Source organism: Notamacropus eugenii, chromosome 2 (genome assembly GCF_028372415.1).
Source record: "Notamacropus eugenii isolate mMacEug1 chromosome 2, mMacEug1.pri_v2, whole genome shotgun sequence".
Classification (NCBI taxonomy): domain Eukaryota; kingdom Metazoa; phylum Chordata; class Mammalia; order Diprotodontia; family Macropodidae; genus Notamacropus; species Notamacropus eugenii.
In genome coordinates, this window is record NC_092873.1 from 515,815,248 (window position 1) to 515,842,612 (window position 27,365).

General features: G+C 42.7%; 1 pseudogene; it reads left to right on the forward strand.

Annotated features, from left to right (window-relative positions):
• Positions 1-20,184, forward strand: part of LOC140523239 (2-amino-3-ketobutyrate coenzyme A ligase, mitochondrial pseudogene) — a 114,172-nt pseudogene extending 93,988 nt beyond the window's left edge.
• Positions 20,185-27,365: the final 7,181 nt, after the last annotated feature.

Here is a 27,365-nt window from a genome sequence, read left to right on the forward strand (position 1 = left end):
TTCCCCCCATCTCTGGTTCCTTGGACACACCTCCTGGGCTTCTGGGCTATGCTACAATTTTAAACCTAGATCAAACACATGTAATCCCAGTGGGTTATGCAATCAACTGCTTTGGCAAGACTCAGAGCTATCCAGAGAAGAGTTGTTTATACCACATGTGCGGAGGTGCACATGTGGCTTCTATATTGTTTGTAAGTCCTCACTGAGCACACATCAGCCTAAACACCCTAAGAGTAACTCTGGCCCAAGAGCGGAGACACAGAGTGAACAGAAATCACGTATCAGGACTCAGATAAAACTTCTATGAAGTGCCTAGTTTCTGCAAGACCTTTTCAAGGTGAGGGGGAAACAAGAAAGAAAGATGATGGGTGTCAGAATGGCAACTCCTCAGAGCTGGGAGGGAGCTCAGAGACCATCTAAGTCCGGGGTGGGGAACCCGCAGCCTCCAGGCCACATGTGGCCCTCTAGGTCCTCAAGTAGAAATCCTGGATTCAAAGGGCTGCACTTGAGGACCTAGAGGGCCACATGTGGCCTGGAGGCTTCAGGTTCCCCACCCCTGATCTAATTCAATCCATCCCCCACCAGGAATTTCCTCTATTACAAAAGTAAAATGAGCTAACTTGGGAGGGATAGTAAGGGTCCCCATCAGTTGATATCTAAAAGAAGAGGTTTGATGACTACTCATTGTGTATGATGTAGAGAAGATTCCTATTCATGGACAACAGGTTGGACTAGAGTTGGCTGTTGAGTTCCCTTGGAACTCTGAGATTCTGTGACTATCTCAATCAATGGCCATCCGGCCTTGGTAGGACAATTCCAAGTGAGGGGAAATTACTGCTTCTCGTTTCCGTTTGATGTTGAACAATAAGAACTAAGTTGCACCTTTAGGCTAGAGGGAAAGAAAGACTCCCTGTTATTTCTAGCTTCATCCCATGGGGCCGTGATGAACAAGTTGAATTCCTTTTCTATGGGGACAGCTCCTCAAATTGTATAAAGCAGCTATTATATCAGTCAGTCAATCAAGCACTTAAATGTCTCCTGTGCGCCAAGGATGGTGGTGGCCATTGTAGCTTCCAAAAGGAATGGGAGACAACTCTAGGTTGAAGGAATTAAGGATATTTGTCAGGGACTAACATCGATGTAGCAATGTGGGGTTGACAAATAATAACCAATATTTTTGTAGTGTCTTGAGATTTGTAACACACTTCACAGATATCTCACTTGATTGTCATACACAACCCTGAGAAGTAGGTGCTATTGTTATACCCATGTTATAGACAAAGAAACTGAGGTAAACAGAAGTTAAATGTTCAGTCTAGGGTCACAGAGCAAGTAGTAGAGGTAATATTATTCTATCTACTACATATCTACTATGTCTTTCCTCTCTCTCGCTTCAATATATATTGAATTCCATATTATAATCCAACATAAATATTGGAATTCCCTTCTTCCTAACTTTCATTCCCTGACTTGCCTGGCTTCCTTCACATTCAAGCTAAAATCCTGCCTTCTGTCAGAAGCCTTTTCCAGTCCTCCATAATGTCTCTAGATAATGTCCAATTTATCTCATATGTAAATTGTTAGTGTTTCCCTCTAGATAATTTCTGACTTATCTTGTATATAAATTGTTATTTGCATGTCATCTCTTTACATTAAATTGTGAACTCTCCAAGGGCAGGGCCTATTTTTGCCTTCCTTTATATTCCCAGGGCTTAAGACAGTGCCAGGCATATAGCTGGCATTTAATAATGGCTTGTTGACTTGACTATTACCATCATACAGCCCACCTATCTCTATCTTTTTATTAAAACTTCAGTGGGCTTTGTGACATCTTAGAACTAAACATAATAATGAAAAGTCTTTGAACTTCGCATCAGAAGACTTGACTCTAAATTCTGCCTCCCCCTGTCAGTATTTGTGAGTTGGCAGGCAAGTCATTTAACACCAATGGGCCTCAATTTTTCATCAGTAAAATAAAGGGTACGTATGAAATGGTCCCAGAGGTCCCTTCCAGATTGAAATCGTATCTTACTAAGACATGGGGCCATGCCCCCCAAAAGATAAGAATGCCTTACTCAATCCAACAAATAAGGCTGTGTTTTTATTATGGATGTCAATGTTTAAAACATGGAGTCCTTCTAAACATGCAAAATGAGACATATTTTTGACATGGTCATACAGGAATTTGTTTTACTTCATTATGCATACTTGTTACAAGGGATTTTTGTCTCAGGGGGTGGAGGGAAGTAGGATGAGAAAATAAATGCCTGCTAATTAAAAAAAAAAAAAACAACAAAACCACTTGGTCCCTGTTGTGAAATACAAGATGTGCCGAATTCAGACATACTTGTGCCTATGAGTCAGTGGCTACATCTGGGGATGTCACCTTCTTTCCCCTGTGGGACAATGTTATACAGATGCATTCATTTTAGGTTTCACATTCCTACTTTCAAATTGACTACTTTGCAATTTAAATACTGAATGGAACTTCACCCCCTGGCATTCAGAGGCCTTAGGCCTGGAGCTGTCCCTTTCCTACCTGGGTGACCACAGGCAAGTCACAGTACCATTCTCAACCTCATCCTGGTTTTTTCGACTAAGGAAACTAATCCTTGTCTTTCCCACCTCAAAGAGACATCACATAACAGATGTCAACGTGAATCATCAAATCAAGAGCAACTCATTTTTAATTGCCACATTTCAAACATAATAGTAAAACTCATTTCTTTAGTATGTTATATTTACAAAGTCCTTTATATATAACAGTTCATGAATCAATAAACATATATTGATCATATCCATGCTAACTATATATCATACATATGAGTTGTTTTCTTTCCCATAACCACCACATTGAGAGAGGTCAGGCAAGTATGATTTGTTCCCAATTACAGATGAAGAAACTGAAGCTGAGATGGTTAATGGATGTGTCCAAGGGCACCTGCTAGGATGGAGCGTAACCTCAGGGGCCTCAATAAGGACACTGAGACATAGCGAAATCAAGTCATTGGCACAAGGTCATCCTCAAAGGTCAGCTTCAGAGGCGAGATTTGAATACAGGTCTATAGCATCAAGCACCCTGACTCACCCAGGATGGCCTGCTAGCACAGGTTCTTAGATCTGTTTTTCTAAAAGGAAAACAATTTTGGAGGGGTCAACATACACCGAGAGGAAAAATACAAGCAGAGACATATTTATTTATTTAAAGGCTAGCAGACAAGGCTTCTGTTTGACCATAAGCAATGCAGACATCGTAGATCAACAGACAGATCCAACTGTCTGACCATCACATACAAACATAGTAACCAGAGTAAGAAGCACTGACATCTGGGTTTTCAAAGAGGGGTGGGGGTGGGGTTCCTTAAAGGCTACCCAGAGTCTCATCTGGTCACATGTGAACATTCTTCCAAAGAGTAAGCCCCAATACAAAACCTCACCTCAGAGTGTGTACACACACACACACACACACACACACACACTTTTCAGAGCCTGAGGACATCAGGATCGTCATGAGCCAGTGCCTCATTAATTAACAAAAGGTGTGGGAGTTCCTACAAAACAAGCCTCCCCTAATCCAGATTCCCTTAATGGGCTCCACCTGAGGTCTATTAACAGGTGGAAGAAGATCTTTTACTGGCATTACAAGATCCTGAGAGTTAGATAACCTCACTTTGGAATTAAAGTCTATGCCCTCCACATGGGTGGGTGAGGGAGGTGATGGGTGGAGGAAAATGGGAAATTCTCTCAAAATGGAGGAGGGATGGTACATTGGGATCTGCAATCATATTCATTCAATCTCATGGGTCTTGTATAACATAGTAAACTAGTTCATGATAAGTGGCTGGAAACCCAGAAGAGAAAATAGCTCTAGCCAAACCCTTGTAAGGGAAAAAAAAATTACTGAGTGTTGACTGGGAAGAGGGGAGCTTTTGTCTCCTCCCTCCTTGTCCCTTTGACCAGAGAAGCTCCTCCTGACCTTTGAATAGTCAGAGAATTTGAACTCATTGTTATCCCAGTAGTACAAACTTGAGGAAATGTAGCCTTGGAGGACTACACGGTATGGGGAAGAGAAAATCTACGGGTACCTCACCAAGTCTCTATAAAGGAGGAAATAGAATTTCCAGCATCTTTGGACTTTGAACTTTCCCGTTTGTCTGTATATACTTATGGGAGAGTGAATACCCATTTTGGTGGATAATGGAACCACTTTTTTTTTTTTTTTGCCATAAGACCTTAGTAAATAACATTTCACAAACTACGTCTGGCTGGTTAATTGGTTTCAATAAGAGGAAACACACTTGGGGCCTCACAAGGGTCTTGTGAGATACTGTACTGGGAAAAACCATGCCCCAGACCCTTAGGATGCTATAGAGCTCCAAGGGGAGGAGTCATAACCTTGCTCTGAAGAGCCTGCCTGTAATTCTGAATAGGACTTGCGACAGGAGTCCCATGGTCTGTGCTAAAATGTTTATTTAATTCAACTGGCTTAAACAACAAAAGTTACATAAGCAAGGTGACGCTTCTCAGGGATCTCCGTTCAGCTGATCTTGTCATTTGCCTTATTTGAGGCCAGTTAGTCTCCATTTGGAGGTAGTTGGGTGACTCAGTGGATAGCGCACTGAGCCTAGAGTCAAGAAGACCCGAGTTCAGATCTGACCTCAGATATTTACTAGCTGTATAATCCTGGGCAAATCATTTAACCTTTGTTTGCCTTAATCCACTGGAGAGGAAAATGGCAAAGCACTGGTATGTTTGCCAAGAACATCCCATGGGCAGTGTTAGTAGCTGTAGTCCATATAAGAGTCTCCATTTTATAGACAAGGAACTAGAGGAGCTGGAGCCCAATGTGGCTCTGTTCTCCACTCACCTGTCAAACCTCAGTCCCTGAAGCTCTGTGGCTTCGTCTCCAAATCTGGGGCTCTTCCTCATGAAGAATAGGCAAACAGCAATAGAGAGTCCTCCATTTCTGTTTTATATCCCATTCCCAGCTAGGGAAAATGGGGCAACTTATCAAATAAGAAAGGTAAGGACCAACATGCCACTCTTGGACTTGAACCACAGAGCCAGAACGAGTCATCAGAATTTGGGGGGAAAAGAGAGCTAAAGAAAGCAGTTACAAATTCCTTTTTAATTTCAAACAAATGTTATATGTTCTAACATTCTCTGTACTAAGCTCCCTGCCAGTGTATTCTGTGTTTTTAGATTCTCTTTCTTATTACAAATTCAATCACCAACAAAGGTTTTGATAAAGGAGAACAAGAAAGTGGAATAAGAAAAAAATAAGCTTTTCATGGTATGAGATTTTTTAAAAATGCACACATATAATTCAGTAACAATTGTTCTTTGTGTACCCTTATGTAATTTAAAAGAAATGAACTGATGAAAATAAAATTACATTTTAGAGATGCCTGTGTATCATTGCCCAATGACCTATACCTCTCAACATAATGAAAATTACACACTATAATTAATTTATAGATTTTATGCCATATCAATCAAGGGATTACTTTATAAAACTAGGCTAAAATTTCAAAACTTTTCTGGAGCCAAAAAAGTTCAAGAATCTCAAAAGAAATAATGAAAACAAAAGAAAAGGACCTAGAAATTCTACAAAGCAGTTATCATGAAAATTAGTTATCATGAAAAAAGTATAAATGGAAAAGATTAGCTAAACAGAACTCAGCAACAATCCAACATAGTAGCACTGCATTCACTAAACCCAAGGACACTCATTACTGAGGTAATGCCTTCTTGTTTGACAGGAACTTCTGGGTAAACTGAAAAACCTACCAGAAATCAGGTAGGTTTTTTTTTTTTAACCAACAACTTAAATCATATGCCACATTAGCCTCCAAATGGATACATGACCTAAATAGAAGAGGTCATATTAAAAAACTGAGGAGACAGCAAAGAGATGTCTGTAATATTCTACAGTATAAGGTCCCTTTTATTTCTGATATTTATAGATTCTAAGATCCCTCCAAGTTCTGACATCCTACAATCTAATGTACCTATTAGCCCTAAATAAATTCAAACCTCTTATTCCATATTAGGGGTTCTTAATTGGGGTCCAGACTCTAAGAGGTCTACATAGAGATTTCAACATGTCCATGAACTTGAAAAGGTAAAAATACATCTTTATTTCAATATAATTGGCTCCCTTTACAATTGTAGCTAGATTATATGAATCTATTTGGATCTGGTTGAATTAGATGAATCCATTTCATTTATCTAAAATTTGTTTTTCCCCAAACAGAATCCACAGGTTTCACCAGATGGTTAAAAAGGTCCATGACACAAAAGCAGGTAGATAAAGAACTGCTGCTCCAAGTGGTTTTTCTCAACTCCTACAAAGCCTCACTAAGTGGGTACGCATAGGACTGTGAGGCTGATGGGAATTACTTCGTGCTCCAGCCAAGCAAAACAAAACAAAATCCTTTCACCCCTTATTTCTGGGTCATGTTTTCATTGAGGAAAAAACTCCTCGTTTATCAGGATGTTTACTGTTACTGGAAGCATGGATAGCCCTTGTCTTTCCATCATGCCTACCCCTAACATGTGGCAGTTGGGATGCCCAACTTGTCTGTGGTTCTCAGAGGGTCCTTCAGCTCACAGTTGATCAGTCCTCTGGGGATCCCACGGGAGTTGAGGGTTAGGGTCCACGAGTGTGTCATAAGACTCAATGGCAACCTTTAACTTCACACTGACCACAAAGTGCAACAAAGCCTGTGGAAATGTCTCCTCGTCCCTTCTAATAAATGGCAACATTAAACTATCTCACATTCGTTCCTTTCTCTTTATTCTCAGGGTCACCGGCTCCTTGCCTCATGCCAAGCTTATGGCAAGAATTGTCTCCTTCTGGGTTGGCCCCCTGTCCTTCTGCCTCTCTACTCCATCCAGCATGAGTTCCCTTGAGTCTGACAGCCCCCTATTGGTTATAACAGGCATGATTGTCCCCATCATACAGATGAGGAAACTACATTTGAGAAATGGAAAAAAATTGTCCCTCATTAAAGTCATGAGTAAGTGCTGGAAGTAGAACTGACATCTATTTACCTGACTTTTGCCATTTGTTGCTGATGACTTTGGTCAAGTCTCTTCGCATTTCTGTGCCTCAGTTTCTTCCACTGTAAAAGGAGGGGGTTGGACTCAGCCTTTGAGTTTTCTTCCAGTTCTAAGGCCATGATGTGAGGATCTTAAATGCACCTGCTGGGCTCCGCTCTCTCTGGGTGAGACCCATCGCCTCCCTGGGCACTCTGATTGGGGGCCTCCTGGCACCAGGTCACGTCCAGGGACACAAATGAGATGTCTCCTTAAGGCATCCTTCATCTCATCTTCCAACTGCCAGGTGACAGGTTGCGAATCAGAAATACCTAGTGATGCATGGCCCTATTTATTGCTGAAAAAGGTAAAATACCCTGGCCCAACATTGGGCAGTAAAGGCCAATCGGATCAAGAAAAGCCTAGGAGTGTTTGGGGAGGAGGGCAGTGCCTGGCTTCCTGGATACTGCAACGCATGGAGAATCTTCAGGAGAAAAGTCTCTCATGAAGCTTGGGAGTTACAGTCAGAACAGCCTGTGTTCCTGTGGGACTCTGAGGCCAGCCAAATTCACTGTCTGACTCATCGGAGCAGACCTGAGGTGAGGAAATGGAGTTTCATTATCCCCATTTCTGAGAAGAAACTGAGGTTCAGAGTCAGAGGCTTGCTTGTAGTCACATGGCTTGTATGTGTCAGAGAGGGGATATAAACCTGGTCCTGATGGGATCTCATTATCAAGCCCCGTTCGGCATCCAAAGCCTTTCCCAGCCTAGCACCTCATCCCTCATTTTCCAGGCTTCTTACATCTTGCCCTCTCCCCTTTTACTCTTACTCAGTGATGCTGGCCTCCTGGCTGTCCCTCCCACAAGACCGTCCCCCTCTCAGGCATCTTTACTCTGGTCTTCCCTCACACCCAGAATGCTCTCTCTCCTTAACTCAGCCTCCTGGTTTCCTTCAAGTTCCAGCTAAGATCCCACTATCTACAGGGAGCTTTTTCAAATCCTTTGAACAACACCCTTTGTGGATTATCCTCTCTAGTTTATTGTTCATAGTTGTTTGTATATTCCCTCCTCTTCCCCCATCAGGCTGAGCACAGGGATTGTGTGTTTTTCCTTTCTTTGTATCCCGGGTGTTTAGCACACTGCCTGTTACATCGTAAGTAGTTAAGACACATTCAGAGAAATTTCAGTGGATGTCTAATCCAACCTGAAACTCAGTCAACAAACTTGGAAAATTCCCTGCTTCTGGAATTCTGCCGTTTCCTATGTACTTGAACAAGTGGTCCCTGGATCGCTTTTCCGCTTGGGGGTCCCAGTTTTCTCCTCTGTAAAATGTAAGTGATCTCTAAGGATCCCTCCAACTTTACCGTATCTTAGCTGTGATGTCCTACACAGGGCCAGGCCCATTCCAATGATTCATTTCCATTTCTGTGCCTTAAAAAATATTTAGGCTACATGTAAATACTTACATGCATACCTACATATATGGTCATGGGGATTTGGGTACTAGGGGAAAAAAAAGTCAGATTAACAAGTGGTATTGTTTCTACTGAGGTAGAATTGTCTTTATGGATAGTGAGGGTGCTCTCGTTAACTTGGCCTTTAAGTGAATGCCAGCATGTGTGCTGTAAATCTAAAGCCCCCCACATTCCTGTAAAGTTTGTCAGCCATCCCCAGGGGTTTTACAGGCTCCTGTCAGATTACCAATTGGGCTGCTCTGGCATCACCAGACACAGACTCTATCCATCAGAGAAAGAGGATTAAAGAGGACTTTATAGGTTGCCTTGTCTAATGATACAAACCCTATTACTCATGCCTCCTTCCCCTGACTTAGAAGGGAAGATGCTTTCTGGTGACTATTAGTGTCTTGAAGGGGCATAAGGGGTGTTCAGGGAGGATCAGTACCTTTGATGTGATGGCTGCCGAGCCCTTTTCTGGGTTCTTTCTACCTTTGGTGTCCACCAGTTCCACCCAACTTTGACTCCAAGAAGCTGGAGCATGCATATAGGCCACATACCGGGTAAACTGTTTTGACAGACGTGTCAAACTAGGTTGAGGGTAACCAAACCTTTTGGTGAGTTAGGGGGGTGTCTACTCCAAGTATGTGAAGACTTCCTCTGATGGAATGGGTAGATGAGAACAATTTGTTCCAACTGTCACGAAGGCAGCTGAAGCAGGCGATGTGGAGCACTTAGAGCTTGGTTAGACACTGAAGATGCCAAGGTCATCCATTGCATCCTGAGCCATTGCCAGTCATGTTGACTCTGTCGTGCCACTGGACTATGACTCTGGAGGAGAGAGTGAGGCTGACAACTTCGTGCAACTCTGATCACTTAAATCCAATTTATGCACAAATGAAAAGACACCACCCATACCATTTTACTGTTATGTCTCAAAGTCCTGTGTCAACAAGCAAGTGATGAAGCAGTAGCAGGGGCAGATACACTGGGAGCTGTAGTCATAACCCTGCACACAGGTGGCCCAGGCCATAGAGTCATTTCTCACTGGAAACAGCAGTGGGACTCGGCAGTCTCCTAGGTGTCCGAGTAGCCTTTTAAGGATCACACTACTCACTTCCAGGTGTGAGGAAAGGGCTAGAAAAGGTGCCCTAAAAATTGTCTACTTACCTAACCCTGGCCTGATCACCATGGCAGGTAAGGAATCCCACTCTGTGGTTGAAACACAAAAAAATGCACAAAATGTCCCAAACATCTGCAAATATGAATCCACTCACCATTGGCACATGAAACATGCACACACTTAGAGACAACATAAGAGCCAATAAACCTGAAAGATGAACTTCTGTTGTTGCAAGAGTACTCAACAGGTATCACATCCAAATGACAGCACTGAGTGAAACAAGGCTGGCAAATGAAGACCAACTTACTGAAGTTGGAGCTGGATACACATTTTTCTGGTGTGTCCACAGTGAAGGAGAATACTGCGAAGCTGATGTGGGCTCTGCAATCAAAACTAATCTAATCAGCAAGCTGGTATGCCTGCCAAAAGGAGTGAATGACAGGCTCATAACAATGCTATTGCCACTTGTAGGAAAACACCATGCCACCATCATCAGTGCCTATGTTCCCATCGCGACGAACCCTGATGAGGTCAAAGAAAAATTTTATGAAGACCTAGAGACCCTTATCATCAATGTACCAAAAGAGGACAAGCTTATAATTCTGGGCAACTTTAATGCTAGAGTAGGCTTAGATTACCAGGCTTGGCAGGGAGTCCCAGGGAGGAATGGAGTTGGAAACACTAACAGCAATGGTCATTTACTGCTGAGGACTTGTGCATCGCATGACCTTCTCATCACCAACACTGTCTTTTGCTTACCTAAACGCAATGAAACTTCATGGATGCACCCTCACAGCAAACACTGACATCTAATAGATTATGTGATTGTAAGGAGAAGAGACAGACACGATGCGAGAGTGACAAAGGCAATGTGTGATGCAGATTGCTGGACTGATCATAGACTTATCCAAGGTAAATATTCTCATTCACCAAAAGTGCCGCCCCCAAGGCAAAATGACTACCAGAAGAATAATGTCAAAAAATTAGAGTTCTTCTGAGAGTGAATAGTTTGTTACTAACTTGCAGGGAAAGTTGAGTCAACACACAGTTGGCAACAGTGGAACAGAAAAGGAGCGAGCAGCTCTCAGATTAGGTGTACAGCACTGCATTTGCTCATCTGGGTCAGAACACTCGCAAACATCAAGACTGGTTTGATGGAAATGATGGGGAAATTCAGAAGCTGCTAAATGAAAAACAAGAACTCCACAGGATTTACCAGCAGGACATTCATTCATCTCTAAGAAAGCAGTATTTAATTCCATCAAAAGAAACATTCCAAAGCACTTTTATGATTCCATGAAAGCTATTTATGGACCAAAATTCTATGGTGCATCACAACTACTCAGTGCTTGTGGAACCACACTGATTAGTGATAAGGACATGATCCTAGAGAGAAGGCCTGAACACTTCCATAGTGTTCAACAGACAATCATCAATCAATGCTGAGGTCATTGACCATTTACCTCAGGTTGAAGTCAATCCCTCCTTAGCTAAAATTCCAACTGAAGAAGAAGTTTTGAATGCCATTAGGCTCTTTTCATGTGGCAAAGTGCCTGGTGCTGATTCTATTCCAGTTGAGATCTACAAGGTAGTGGGGATGATTGCTCATAGAAAAGCTGACTTTTCCAGATTACTATCCCTCAGATGTTTAAGGATGCCTCCATTGTCTATCTCTATAAAGGTAAAGGGAATAGATTGTCTTGAGACAATCACAAAGGGAGTCTCTCAGTCATTGCTAGCAAGATTCTTGCTAAAGTCCTCCTTAATAGGCTGATCCTTTACCTGGAAGTTGGTCATATACCTGAGAGCTAGGGTGACTTCAGAAAGGGCTTAGGAACAATTGATATGGTGTTTGCTGCCTGACAACTTCAGGAGAAATGCCAGGAGAACAGAGGTCTGTACACAACTTTGTAGATCTGACCATAACCTTTGAACCTGTTAGTTGTGAGGGCTTATGGATGCACAAATTTCAAGTAACCACCCCAAATGTTCACACAGACTATCTGTGCCCAATCTGTGGTAGAGCATTCTGAGCTCATATTGGTCTGATCAGCCACAGTCGTACATACTGAATCTTCACTTATTACGGTGATGTCATTTTGACCCTCTTTGAGAACAAAGGACAACAATCAAGTGTCTCGAGACTCTTCCTGGGACATTTGTTCCACTTCCTCCCTCCCTCCACCCCCCCCAATCCATTCTGAGGTGAGCTGAGACAAAATCATCTCCACAAGGTGGAGAGTAAGGGTAGTCATTTGGGAGTCATCAGAATTCCATTGTCCTTCTCCATCAAGAATCACCAGTGAAACCACATCAGGTGACTGGTTCTAGGTACAACATGGACTCCCAGAAGCACAGAGAAGGAGGATGAAGCATGGGAAGAGGGCTCTTGCTCTTCACCTGGGGATGCTTCTTCCCCAAGGTCTCTCTTCTCCTGAGGTAGCCCCCTGGGTGAGACTTCCCCCACCCCCCGCCGACCAGTCATGTTGTTTGTCCTGTCTCCATCCCTCACTCTCCAACTACCTTCCCTAGTGTGGGACTGCCTCCCTCCCCAACCTTCCCTCACCCACATACCCTGCTCCCTGGTGAGACTGGGCTCCTTGCTGCTCCATGTAGTAAATGAGCTCCACCCCCTGCTGCACACTATTCCTGGTTTGGGAAGCATGCTCTCTCTTTATATGTCTCCCTCCAAGTCCCCAGGTAGCTTCCTGCTTTAGCTGGAGAGCACCTTCCTCCCAGAAGCCTTTGCTCCTCTCATTCACGCTGTTAATATCTCTCCAAGCACTCTGTATGCTTTTTTTTTTTTTAAACTTAGGCAGCCTTATCCAGGAATGCATGAATCCAGTTCTGTTCCTTGAAAAGACCCTAGGCAGCTTGGGTCTCTAGGCAGTTTTCTAAGGTCTTAAGTGACATAGAAGATGCTGACCTCCATTGGTGGAAGGGGTGACCTCTGCAGGAGCTCTCTACCCCAATGAAATCACAGGCCCATTGCTGCAGCAGGCATAAGCTTATGGAGGGTAGGAGGTTCTCTTTTGGGCTCCATGTCTAGAGAGCTTTGCCTACTACACACATGCCTGACAAACTATCCTTACTGCAATCCTGAGGAGGCAGGGCTACCCCTATATTTAAAATAAGGAAATGGGGTTTCAATCAGGGCATGTGACTTATACACAAAGCCAGGAAGTGAGGTTTCTTGGGGTGGGAGCCAAGGAAAATCCCTTAATGAGACAGAACGGCCCTTTTGGTGATACACCTCATCCCTTTAGGAAGGCTCTAAGAAATGGGAGACAAATGCTGTAAACATCATTGGAGAGAGCTTTAAAGTAAGATACTGGGGAAAGCCTCAGTTTCTTAATTTGTAAATTAGGGTTAATGTTAGTAATTCTTACACAGGGTTGTGAGAACTCCAGCATCCTATTTATAAAAGAAGATACCTCCTGTCTGATCTCTAGACCTACATCTAGGGGCTTTCTCCAATGAACATCCCCTCAATACTCAAAGCTCAAACTTGTCATTGGACAAGCTATTCTCTCTCTTTCCTCCAAACCTTTCTCCTACTTATCCCAAATTCAATACACTTTTTACTATGCAAGAAATCACACCCTGAATTTGAATGCAGGTCTTCTCAGTTTACTGGGAGACCTTGGGCAATTGATTTCAGTTCTAGGTAAAAGGAGGAATTGGACTAGATAAACTTGAAGAAACAGATGATGAAATTAAGGTCCTTTCTACCTCTATTTCCTGTGGTTATAAACCTATTGGTTATTCAATTCTTTAGCTTTCAAATCTTGAGGATATATTTCATTGAACATGAGAAATGACGCACAGAAAACAGGTAATTAACAAAACCTGTTGATTCTACTTTTCAAGATGTCTAGAATATGACCTCTCCTCTCTTTTCAAAGTCAGTCACCCACTGCATCCTGGGTCATTGCCAGTCACCTTGACTTTTGTCTTGCCACTGGCCTCTGATGACTTCGTGCAGCTCTCCCTCACTCTGATCCAATTCATGTACAAGTCAAGACATCCCCTTCCTGATATCATTGGCTCTCTTGGAGAATGAAAGACCAATGATCAACGTCATTGCCCAACTGGAGAATGTCACTGCCATCCACGTTATTTCCTAAAGGCTCCTAACAAATCTCCTGGCTTCTAGTCTATTTGGTGAACTGCTGTCAGAAGAATCTTTCTTACCCGTAGATCTAATCATGTCACTCCTCTCCTCAACAACATTCTGTGGCTCTATTCGCAATCAAGCGTAGTTCATACTAATTTGCCTGTCATTAAACGTCTTCCACATTCTATCATCATCATCTATTTACAGTCTTCATACGATCACAGAATCAGAGACACACTAGGAGGGAACTTAGGGGAACCTTTGATCCAACCTCCTCATTTAATGGATAAAGAAATGGAAGCCCAAGAAAGTTAGTTTGCCCAAGGTTGTATTTATCTGTAGTAGAATGCCAGTGCATGTTTTTTGCCTCTAGGGGCAGCACGGTTCCCATTGGGTCATTTCCTCTTTAGAGCATATGATGGGGAATACTGTGAGAATACTACGTTCTATTCAGATTGGCTTGTCCTCAGTTCCCAAACACACCTTATATATTCTCATCTCCACACTCATGCTCATGCAGTGCCCTTTTCCTCTTATGCCTCTCCTTCCTGCTGAATCATTACCCATCCTTGATTTACTGAGGGGATCAGGGAAGGCCCAGTGGAGGAGGTGGCATCATCTTACCCGGATGAAAACAGCCCTCACTATCCTCCCAAGTTCCCATGGGGTCACTTAGACCACAAGATCTTCTCCCCATTGGTCAGTCCATGCTTATTTTCATTTCTCTTATTCAATTCGATCCTGGGATAGAGTAAGCAACTTTAGGATTCCAAATCAGTCAAGTTCACTAGTACTACTCTTAACTCACTTAAAAACCATTTATCAATGCCTGCTATGTGCCTAGTACTGAACTAGGTATGGAGATACATTGACAAAAATGCCAACAACCTCTATTCTCGAGGAAGATGTTATATCATCAATCCTCTGCTCACTAGCACATACCTAGGCTGCTAGTCTCTTTCTTGTTGCCTGAGCTGACCCCTCCTTGAACCAGACCTTCCTAGATCTGATAGTAGACAGACTTCTCTTAGGTGTAGTAACAGGTTCAGCAGGCAGGGATTCTTCATGTGAGGAAAGAGGTTGTGAATAGATTCAGGGAACCTATGGACTTGGATGGCAAAACAACCCCAACAGATTCCTGTTTTTATTAACATTTACCTAAAATATAGTATTACTTTCAATAAGATTCTGAGAAGATATCCACAGGTTTGTGTTCCAGGACACAAAAATGGTGAGAAATTCTTGGTCTAAGAGCTGCCTTCTGGAACTTTGAAAAGTGGCTCTTTGAGGATCCTTTCTTTTTTAAAGACTCCAGACAATGAGGATGACTTGGAGCCAGGAGGGGTGATGGGAATGGCTAGGACTCATAGGGTCCTTCACATCCATCTTTCTGCCTATTACAGGGTTTCTCAGAATGAAAACCTAGCTATCGGTTCTGGAGAGATAGGAATCAAACTCTCCAAACAACATCATCCCCCGGCTCTTGGATGGAAATGAGAGAGACTGTTAGCAATTGGGAGGGTGATTGGGGTGACTGGAAGACATGTGGGTAACAAATATGTTGAAAAAGGAGATCACGAGCTAGCCTGCTCTCATTTCTAACATGCCAGCACTTTCAGGAAAGACAGCTTGTCTCCCAGAGGAGGCAAGCTATTGAATTTCAGGTGAACATGATCTGGGTTCAGGGGACATATGTGCACCTTGACCTCAGGAAAGGTGACATTGTATATCCCAGTACAGAGAGTCAGCAGCTGGACTGCCATGACCTTGCTGCTTCCCACTCCTCCTGGCCAGCCCTGTCTCTTGTGGCACCTTCAATCTGAAACAAGATTGAACTGAGGGCCTCTGACCTCTGCCTGTCTACAGACAATACCTGGAGTCCCTGGGCCACCCACACAACACAGGCAGGGTGACAGGGGTCAGGGCAAACAACTCTTTTCTCCATAGGATCAAGGCTCACCAAGCTTCACTCACTAGGGCCACTCTTGCTGACCTTCTGACCTCCTAGAATCTGGACCAACATGATCCCTCCTGGGCTACCTTGTGATTCTTCCCACACACAAGCTCATAGGATCACATCTCTTGCTCTAAAATACTCCCCCCCCCTTCCCTCCCCCCACCCTCTAAGTTCCTGACACTTGAATTCCTGTGCTTATCATCTCTCTTCCTCAAAATTCTCTCCTCGAAACCAATCCCCTAGATACCTTTTCCAGTTGTTACATGGACTGTTTCTCAAAACTCTATACACTGACTTGGAACACCTAGGAACTTTTCTAACACCAGAGTCAAAATGGAAGGGGATGAGGAGTTGTCACTAGCAATTGCATCCGCCTCTGAGAACTCCCATTCTTCTAGGCATTGCTTAACTCATTTAAAATATTGTAGTTTGGTACTATTTCAAAGGCTGTTCGACACGCTATCATCTCTGGAAAATGGGAAATGGATTAAGGTAAAGACATTGAATCTGATTCGTCATCACTGACTACCAAAGTTTAACTAATAAGGAGTCAGCACCATTTCTGGGCAAATACTTGCTCGCTGCCAAGGAAAACACATTTTTAAGGGCACAAGTATCTTTGTTAAACATTAAAGAGGCAAACAATTACAAGCAAAATTGTCTCATGAAAAAGCAAAAAGCAGTTGAAGGAGAAATGAATCTTGACTCTGTCTTGTACCACCTATTTGGTTTTAGGAGAATCATTTACCTCTCTGGGTCTCAGTTTCCTTATCCCTAAAATGAGGTGAGGATGGGATTGGGTTAGTGTTAGACTTAGGATAAGGAGGACCTTAGTTGGCATCTATGATCCTATGAGCTTGCAAAAAGAGTGCTATGAGACCCATAAAAGTTAGATTATTATAAGGGCATTTACGAATTATGCTAGAAGACAGAAGATAAACTCTAAATGGAAAAGACTGATGAAAGCCTGTATTCAACATGGATAGTAGTGGAAGCATCATATAACACCTCAATTGCCAGTACACTCAATAAGGAAATGGAAAGGGCATTTGTAAGAAATAATTAAGAACAATTCCATACTCCTGGAAAACTATGAGAAAACAACAATTTTTTTTTTGCAGAGATGGGATACTATAGGTGTGGAACTATCATGTAATGGCAGACTGTATCAATGTGTTGGTTAGTTTTGCTGAACTTATTTTTTAGTGCAATAAGGCAAAATGACAGTGTATATCCCAGTAAGAGAGCCAGCCTTGGGATGATGGCACTGATGGTCCCAACTCCTCCTAGCCAACCTTGACTCTTATGGTTCTTTCTGGGAGGGAATAAAGCTGATATGAAAACTGAAGAAGATATCAATGAGTCAAGAATAACAGTAGATCTCAGTTCACAAAGAACAAATCCACATTGGAGGTGTTCTTTTTTGTCCTTGCTATTTTTATTTTCCCCTAGTTACATGCAAAAGCAATTTTTAATGTTCATTTTGAAAACTGAGTTCTAGGAGGTGATAGCATTAGGCGAATGATTTTTAAGACATCTCTAGGAAGAGCTGATACCAAGATAAGACTAAGGCGTAAAGGTGGGGGCATTAGTATCTATTATCAAAGAGGCAACCAAGACAATAGCAACAATTTCTGATCTGAGCCTCCTTTTCTCAACATGATGAGATATTTGAGAAGTGTTTACAAAGATAAGGAATGTTTTTGATGAAAACAAGAGCAAGGAAGAGGCAGGTGTTCACAGGTGATTATCTATAGTTTATTTTATCTTCATAGCCAATAATCGATTGAAATATGTCAAGAATACAAAGTACTGTTTCATATATTGTCAATTATTTTATAAGTGAGAACAAAAGGAAAACTGAGTGGGGCAGAAATCAACTGTAAAGGCTCTTCTTAAAAAAGATCCTCCTCCCCCCTGCCCCTCTTTCTCTCCTCCATACAGGTCATATTCAATAAATAGGCATTACCTCACCCTAAGTAAGTACCTGCATAGACTTTGGCCTAAAGGGGTCAAGGTCTCCTAGTGCATCCTGGGTCATCTCTGGTCACCTTGATGAACATCTGGTCACTGGATTCAGATGGCTCTGGAGGAGAAGTGAGGCTGGTGACCTGCACAGCCCTCCCTCACTCAAAACAAAGTCAAGTGCAAGTCATGTCATCATTTTTCAGATGGCATGGTCTTCTTCAGCAAGGAAAGATGAACACAACCCCTTCTCCATGTATAAGCTAAAATGATACAAAGATTCCTTGATGAATGCAAGAGGGATTATTAATGAAAGCTTGTTGAATAATGATTTCTTCATGCTATGATGTACTCCTTCTGGATTCTAGTGGCTCCCTATTGCCTCCAAGATCAAACAATTACAAGCAAAATTGTCTCATGAAAAAGCAAAAAAGCAGTTGAGGGAGAAATGAATCTTGACTGTCAAGATTCTTTTTTTATACAAAGTCTTCTGTTTGGCATTGAAAGAGTTTTACAACCTAATCCCACCCTACCTATCTATAGAGTCTCATGTTCTGCTCTCCTGTATACAATATGCCATTCAGCAATCCTGGGTTTGCTCTTCCCTGCACAGAAGTCTTCCTCTCCCATGTCCTTGTGGCAGGACTGGTTGTTCTCTATGTATGGAATTCCCCTTTTCTAATCTTCAACTCTTGGGTTGTCTGGATTCCTTTAAGACTCTTTTGAAGCAAGGTTGGCTTTCAGCTTCCCCATTGGCTCCACTGGGCCCCCTTGCCTCCCAACACAGGATACTTTACATGTGGCTTCAGTGAGCACAGCCCCCCGGTCTAGTGTGAGCTCACTCTAGCCTCTGTCCATTTCAAAGGGGTAGGCTGCCAGGAGCAGTTGGCCCTGGCTCAACTCAAGGGCATCCTGGAGAGCCAGTTGGATGAGATCCAGGGGGTGGGCATGTGGAAGAGTGAGAGAATCATCACCTTCAAGCAGGGGCCTCACATTAGTGTGGAGGGCAGGCCAGGAGGGATCCTTAACTTCTGTGCCAATAACTGGGTCTTTCTAGGTACCCAGAAGTAATCCAAGTGGGTCTGAAGGCCCTGGAGCAGTTTGGAGCAGACCTCAGCTCCTTCTGACCCATCTGTAGGACACAGAACATCCCCAAAGCCCTGGAAGAGATCACTTGCTTCCACCAGAGTGAGGATGTCATCCTCTATCCAAGCTGCTTTGATGCCAATGCTGAACTGTTTGAGGCCTTGCTGACCCTGGAAGATGCAGTACTATCTGATGAGCTCCACCACACCTCCATCATTGATGAAATCAGCTTCTGTGAGGCCAAATACCAACAACTATCACTACCTGGACATGGGGTATTTGGAGACCAAGCTGTGGGACACCCAGAAGCATTGGCTGAGATGGATGGTCACAGATAGGGCCTACTCCATGGATGGTGACATTAACCCCACTTTGAGAGATCTGCCAGCTGGTTCAGAAATACAAAGCATAGGTCTTTATAGATGAACGTCTTGCCACTGGCTTCCTTGGACCAGTGGGCTGGGGCACTGATGAACTGCTGGGAGTAATGGACCAAGTCACCAGTATCAACTTCATCCTGGGAAAAGCCTTGAGTGGAGATGGGGGAATTCAGAGGGCTACACACAACAGGGTCTCAGAATCTGTAATGCTAATGAGAGTTAAAGATCTTTCCATCCATTAATGGGTCTGCTCATTAAGGGAAGCTTGATTAGGGGAGAATTTTTTTTTTTTGGAAGGCCCATACCTTTTATTAATCTCTAATGAGGCACTGGTTCTCAAGGATTATGATGCCCTCTGGCACACAAACCTTCTTCTAAAACCTAAACCCTAAAACAAAAGCTCACCTCGGTATACATACACACTTTTCAGAACCAGATGAGACTCTGGAAAGCCACTAAGTAGCTGAGTTCAGATCTTGTCCATTCACAGGGAGGAAGACACTGACTGCTGTGTGAAGGCTTTCATGGAGGTGAGAAAGTAGCATGGAGCCATCCCATGAGGGACTTCTCAGGGCCTTCCTGGCATGCCAAGGGATGGACCGGATCAACACTGGGGAGCCTGGGAGCCCCTTTGGAGGGTAGAGGATCAGAGGCATCAACCAACTCAAGCTCCTTCCACCCTTCCCTCTATTGCATCTCAAACCAAGTGACTGGGAACTGAATATTGACCTTTTACATTTTCTATTTCCTGTACCTGTTGAAAAACACCCTTTGGATTGGGTCCCTGGGGTTAGAACTGTTTTAAAAAAAAAAAAAAAACAGACTGCTGAAGCACCACTTTCTTAAGGAGGCCCTTCCTGGACTCCCTATGTGCTGAGCTGACTTAATTACATTGGTGTGCTTACACTCCCCTTTCCTCCCCTTCTCCCAGCCATCCCTTAGTAGTTAGGACACTGTCCATCTAAGGTTATGTTGTTCCATTCAATTTGTATTCAGCTTATATGTTCTCACTTCTATTAGAATGTGAGCTCTTTCAGGGCAAGGATTCAGTTTTTGCCTTTCTTTGTAGCCCTAGGACTTAGCACAATGTCTGGATACATGTTGTCTTTCAGTTATTTTGCACAGTTATGTCTGACTGTGACCCCATTTGGGATTTTTCTTCTCCATTTCCTTCTCCAGCTCATTTTGCAGATGATGAAATTGAGGTAAACAGGGTTAAGTGACTTGCCCAGAGTGATACAGCTAGTAAGTGTCTCAGACCAGATTTGAACTTGGGTTCTCCTGACTCCAGGGCCAACACTATCTACTATGCCACTTAGCTGCCTCCTGGCACATAGTAGGTACTTATTAAATTTGTGTTCATTGATTGATTGTTTACCTTAGGTGTCGGAATGGTACAGAACCTCCTCAATGAAATCAATGCAAGGTTACTCAAAAGAATCCAGTCTGATGAATTACAAACACAAAGAAAGAAAAAGTTGATGACATTAATTTTGTAATATTATGACATTCCACTGAATGGGAAGCTGAATTAGCACAATAGTATATGTATCCTAAACTGGTGTTCCAGATAGATAATGAAATGAGCCCAGAATTAGAGGGGGGAGAGTACACTGGCTTGTTTTGGGGAAATTGTGTAACACAACCCATGATTCTAAGCTCCTCCCCAACCCATGCCATCTTTTTCGCAGCAGTATTCTTCCAGAAACTGTAGGTGGCTGTGAACCACAGAAAGTGAATATTTCCAAAGGATCAGAATTATGAGTGACCCAAAGTCTAGCATTATGTTGGGTGGACGTAGGCAACACTTTATTGGCAAAGATGATATGTGAGCAAGGGGCAGCATAAAAAGTGAAACATTTCATAAATGTACAATAAAAGAAGAGCATGAGCCACTATTACAGCAGAAATGGAGGATGACACATGGATAGGCTAAGCTGAACAGTGGTGCCCACAAAATATTAAATAACATAGAGGGAATTTTCTAGGGAATTGGGCAGCTTCTCTAGAGATGAGTGATGGGAGGACATGGGCCAGAATCACCGAGGGTAATCTGCAGGGGAGGGGGTACCAACATTAATGGCATCATAGGTTGCTTAACATTTTGACCTAAAAGTTTCCAGAATGAGTAGTAAAGACAGGCCTTTCTTCCTAAAAAATCCCACCTCCTCCCAGGATGGGAGGCGAGGTTAGCTCTGGTCTGACCAAGACATTGAGAAAACTGGATTGCTTCTAGAGAAGAGTGACCATGATGGATGGAAACTAGAAACCATAGAATAACAGACCTCAGGGTCATCTAAGTCTGACCTTATTTAATAAGGAATTTCTCTCCACTGTCCCTGACAAGTAGAAATATATGATCACACCATGGAAGAATTAGATGAAGGAAAAGATGGTTTTGGCTTTTGCCTTTGAATTCCCAGTGCCTGACACATAGTAGAGATTCAACCAACACACGTTTATAAAACTGATGATGCTGAATCTGGAGATGGGAAGATATCCAAGTCACACAGTGACTATATATCCATGTAATTGATCCCTCTTGTACATGACAGATTTCCAGACTTATTCTGATTGGCATCTGGCAGCCAAAAGAGGAGTGATGAGCAGAAATTGGAAAAGTTCCCTTCTAGAGAGCTGAAAACTGCCTAAAAATTAATGAGAGTGCTCCTCCTCAGGCACTGCTGTGTTCCTCACCAGATCTGGAATCAGAGAACTGGGTTGCAATCTTAAGTCATATCTGCTCTCTGGGCCTTAATTCGCTCATGTACAAAATGAGGGGGTTAAAAGTTAAATCAAAGATAGGATGCTTTTTATGAATTCAAAATACAGAACTTAAAGTTTCAGGCTAAGTTTTATACAATCCTAGGGGCTCAGCTTGGGAAGGGAAGTGAGCAGCTATCTGAGTTCAATCCATTCCTATGACATCCCTGAAAAGTTGCTGCCTCACCTCTGTTTGTGCAGGGGGAAGGCCCCAAGCATATGCCCGAACATAATATTCACTGAAATGCTTGATTAAATGATTGATTTTGTTCAAATACAGGTTACAATACTAGATGGTCATTATTCCTGCTCCATCATTTTTCAGATATGGATACTGAGGCCCAGAGATGGGGCTTGACTTGACCAAATACCCAGAAAGGGAAGTGTATGCACAACCGTGGGCCACTAGACATAAAGCCCTGCACTAGGAATCAGGAGGACTCAAGATGAATTCACATCTGGCCTCAGACACTTACTAGCTTTGTGACCCTGGGCAAGTCACTTTGCCCTGTTTGCCTCAGTTTCCTCATCTGTAAAATGAGCTGGAGAAGGAAATGGCAAACCATTCCAGTACTTTTGCCAAGTAAACCATGAAATGGGATTATGAATAGTTGGACACAGTTGAACACCACTACCAACAGCCACTCTCTTATGGGCAGTTAGGTGTCAGAGTGCTTTGCCTGGAGTCAAAAAGACTCGTATGGCCTCAGACACTAGCTGTGTGATCTTGGGCAAGTCACTTAACCCTCTTTGTCCCCATTTCCTCATATATAATGAACTGGAGAAGGAACAACACGTACAACCATCCTCCCCACCCTACCCATGAGAGGGCAGAATTTTATTGAAGAAAATCAACCCAGGAGAGTTGGTTTATCCAATTCATTCTTTACGATGTTTATGAATTCCAAAGTAAATGTCCTTAGATTGCGTCTTCTACTTCAGCACCTTAGACTTCTAACGGTTGGCCTTTCCACTTCCCATAAACAAAACCCTCCCTTGAGTGTGAACATCTTGAGAGTCTGCTGGACAGATGAAGGAGGGGGAGATGTTGGAGAACCAGAAAAGAGGTCATCAGATACTATTGAAGAGGTTACTTGAGAGGTTCCTCTAGAGCATATGCTGGAATAGGAAGGTGATGATGAGGATGATGATAATGACCATGGTAAGTAGCTAACATTTACATAGAATGAAGACCCCCAATTTGTGGAAGGACAAAGGAGAACATATACCTCCCCCATCCCTGGACAATTAGTATAGAAATTTTCTGCCCTCATGGAGCTTATGCTGGGTTTCTTTAAAACAAAAAATATTGTTACTTCCCCCACCCTCCATAATTTCCATTTCTTAATATATAACCTCCTTCCCTTCTGTATCATTATCCCCCACAAGAATAAAAAAAGAAGGTGGGGGTGGGAGGATGGGAGTAGGAAAACTAACCAAGACCCATCCACCAAGTCCAAAGTTACATGCGACGTTTCATAGCCATATTCTGACATTGCAGCAATGATGATATTTTTGGGGGTGGAGGTTACTCTGAGTCTCAAATGATACCATATGTAAAGTACTTTGCAAACTTTCCCTCATATGTAAATGTTAACTGCTGTCCTCCCTTCTCCACCCTTTCTTCCAAACAGAAGTTTCCCTTGCACTTGAAGGGAGAAGCAGCACAGTGATTCTCTTTCACTCCCCAAATATTTCTTTCTCCCCCTTTAGTTTGAAGCAAGTTTGTGGCAATTACTGGAGGGTCTTTAAATCATCCCAGCAGAACTCCCAGTTCATGTGGAAAGAAATTGGTAAAAGACAGACCCAGAGGCTCCAAGTTTACATGAGCTGACAGCCTGAGTTTATTTTTAATGCATTACTCTTAAACGTTGCCCCTTGGTTATTGACACAGTTGGAAGATCGAGCATATTGACTCCAAAGGAGAGAAGGCTTTTGAGGCAGAAACGAATCATACAGAAAAACAAAAGTTTAACTATTTATAATTAAAAGTCAATATGAGATGAAAACCCCACAGGGTTGGGCACCACCTGCCCCCCTTTCTGCCCAGGTACAGGACACGGCTGACAGAGAGACGTGCACCTGGTTGAAATTCTCCACGGACCATGACTTTATGAGCAAGCAGCCCAGTGGAGCAGAACTGTGCAAATTAAATTGGATTTACATTGCCAAGTGGGTATGGAGCCCAGGCATCTCGGAAATGTCTGCAGGAGAATTTAAGGCAATGGCTTTTTTCCCCACTTTGGTAAACTTTACATAAACACAAAGGGGTCTAACTCTACTAGAATAGCAATAATATTGCATATCCCTGTTTAGTTGCCCTGAAGGCATGGAAAGGAGATCAAGTCAACAGTTATTGATAGAAATAAACACCCCCTTCCTATATAGAAGATCTCTGGGTAAGGATCTAGGTAAAGTGGGTTCTGGTCCGAAGTCTGAATCACTTGCTTGAGGATCTCGTCATCTAGGTTGGGCCTGCCTGGTCCAATGCCTTTTTTTAATTTTTTAAGTCAAGGAAAAAGTTTAGGTTCTTTCTAAGCTCTAGAACCCTGATTTGAAAACAATGAAACAAGGGAACCCATAAGAACCTTGACATTTGAAATGGATGGAAGCTCTTCTAGGGACCAAGACCTCCATGCACTTATGTGGCAATCAGTAGGCAGCCTTAACCCTAACCTTTGCCTTCTTGAGAATGACAACAGCTCAGAGAGTCAGAACATGTAGTTCCTTTAGTCCTACATGCATAGGAGCAGGATACATATCCCCAAGAAAACCAACCAGCGTCTGACTGAATACCTCCAGTGATGAGAGAATCACTACTTTCCAAAGCATTCCATTTCTTAACAGCTCTAGCTCAGGAAGGCAGGGCAGCATACTTTAGAGAAGGCCAGCTTTTGATCAGAGACCTGGGTTCAAGTCTGCTTTCTGCTATAGACTAGTTTGTGAATTCCAGCTGCTAGTAATCTTATCAACTTCTTTCCTCCTCTCTGAACTCCAAATTATTCTCCATCACCTGTCAAATATGGGAGACAGCTCTCACTCCTTACCCCACCCCTCAAGTCTTCTTTTCCCTACTCTCCACTTAATCCCTGGACTTTCAAGTTAGTGTCAACGTCCTGAAAATGGAACCAAATCAAGACAACATCCCAGCAGTGGAGTGATGACCAGGGTTCAAAGCACCCAGGGATGATCACTGGGGCTCTTTCCACAATGCTCCTTTTCATGCAAACCAAGAGGCCCTGCTTTCTTTGTCATCATTGGTCACCCTGGGGACTTACAATAGATAGTTACTTAGTCATATCCCTCCCATCCTGGACCTGGGATGTTAATATTTTTCAACTCAAGCATAGGAAATTCTGCCTTCCTTGTTCTTATGTTACCTAAACATGGATAATTACATGTGTATTGCTTCCATGTGCTGTGTATTATCTACCTACAGACTGGAGCTGCTGAATGGGAGAGAGTCTGATGTTCTGAGAATGCCACTTGTTTGGTGTAATCAGCTTTGATGACGTGTAAGACTCAAACCCCATTACCCTTCAAACCCTGATCTCTTCCTCTGATACCTTTTTGGCTCAATCTTTAGCCAAAAAAATGCTTGTTTATTTCCTAGAACCATGCACTAGATGGGGCCTAACAAAAGGGTTGTTACTGACAGTGCCCTCAGTGACTTTTCAAATACTTCGTTCTCACTTCCATATTTCTGTTAAGGGAATTGCAATCCTCCTAATTATTCCCTGGGATTAAAAACATAGCATTATTTTTTAATTTAAGAGGTGAGGGGGAGAGAAGAGCTGCAAAGTTATAGAGTTTGTTTCTCTTCAATCTTTCTCCCCTTCATCCCCAATTCTTTGCTCACCTGGATTTTTACAGTGGTCTCCCAACTGATCTCCCCAATGTCATTTTCTGCTGTCTCCTTCCTACCCATCCTTCACACAGTTGTGAAAATTACCTTCAGAGGGCACAGTTCTGGTGCTGTCTCCGAGTTTAAATTCCAGCTTTTCCCCTTCTAACTCTGTGACCTTGGGGCAAATTAGCTCACCTCTCCAGGCTCCAGAGTCTTCATCTGCAAAACTGAAAGGTTTTAGAGTAGGGAGGGGCTAAGGTCCTTTCTAATTCCAAATCTATGATTCTATGTCAGTTTCCTGGCCCCAAACCAACAATGGTTCCCAATCACCTTTAGAATAAAGTTTTATGTTTAAGGGCTTTTATTGTCAGAATCCCACCTTTTTTCCTATTGTTTTATTGCAGTGGGATTCAGTGGAGCTTGGATGACATAAATTGTAGTGGAAACAGCATTATGGGATTTCCTCACCCCCAGTTCTTTTTAGCAACATGTAAGTAGGAACAAGGAGGTAAGAATAAGAGTAATACTGGCATGGATTTTGGCCAGGAATGAATAGAAAAGAATGAGAGAGAGGAATGGTGGACAAGGAAACCAAAACTAGAGGGCAGTGGAGAGCTGAACTCATCTACTCTAGGTTTAAGGTTGGGAATGAAGCCAGAGCAGGACTGACGTCTTCGAAAAGTACAGAGGTTCAAAATATTGGTGCTCGTGGTAAAAACCTAGAATAGATTTAGAAGGGATAAGGCATAGGGAAAAGATGAGATGACAGCATTGTTCATTATGGAAATCAAACATTGTGGGTGACAGTGAAATCACAGATATGGCCATTCTGCATGTGGCTGAGCTGACAGGAAGGGAAGGTCATGGAACATGAAAATGACATCAGGGTGATTGATGAACGTTAAAGACCCTGAAGAAAAGGGCAGAAGCTGAATTGAAAGACTGCTCCAGGTACTGAATTTCTTGAGATAGAAAGGACAGTGACCTGGGGATAAGTAGACAACAGTTGCCAGGACCTGGACTGGGAATCAGATTGCATTGCAATGTTTTGCACATACTTAGATACCTTAATTCTTCACTGGGTCCATGATCTCATTGATGTAGGCACTCTTCCCAATGGTGCCTATGGCATCCATTTGTTTCTTAGTGTCATTTTATCTATGTTTTCCCATGAATCTTGTATAGAAGATATCCCCATCATATTGGAGGCACATTTTTTTCATATCAGGGGTTAACTTGGGTTTTTAATTTGAAAGAATTGGTTTCCTTTGATCTTATGTGTATTGTTTTATGCATTTAAAAATGAGATTCTCAGAAGGAGTCTCCTGAACTTCACCAGATTGACTGGCAAAAGGGGTCTATGACTCTGAAAGGCTAAGAATCCCTATTCTGGACCTCAACATTTGATAAATTCCAGAGGCATAGATAAGACCTGTTTGTTATCCCTATATGTCAGGGCATATTAACTAGTTTAACTTCCTGTCTAGTATAATCTTGTCAATGACCTCCTTTCCTCTTCTGCTTAGTTCTTGGTTGGTGATACGATAGTTACCATTTATATAATGGTAGGTGCTATTTACTATTATCCCTGTTTAACAGATGCAGAAACTGAGGCAGAGACTCGCTATGTGA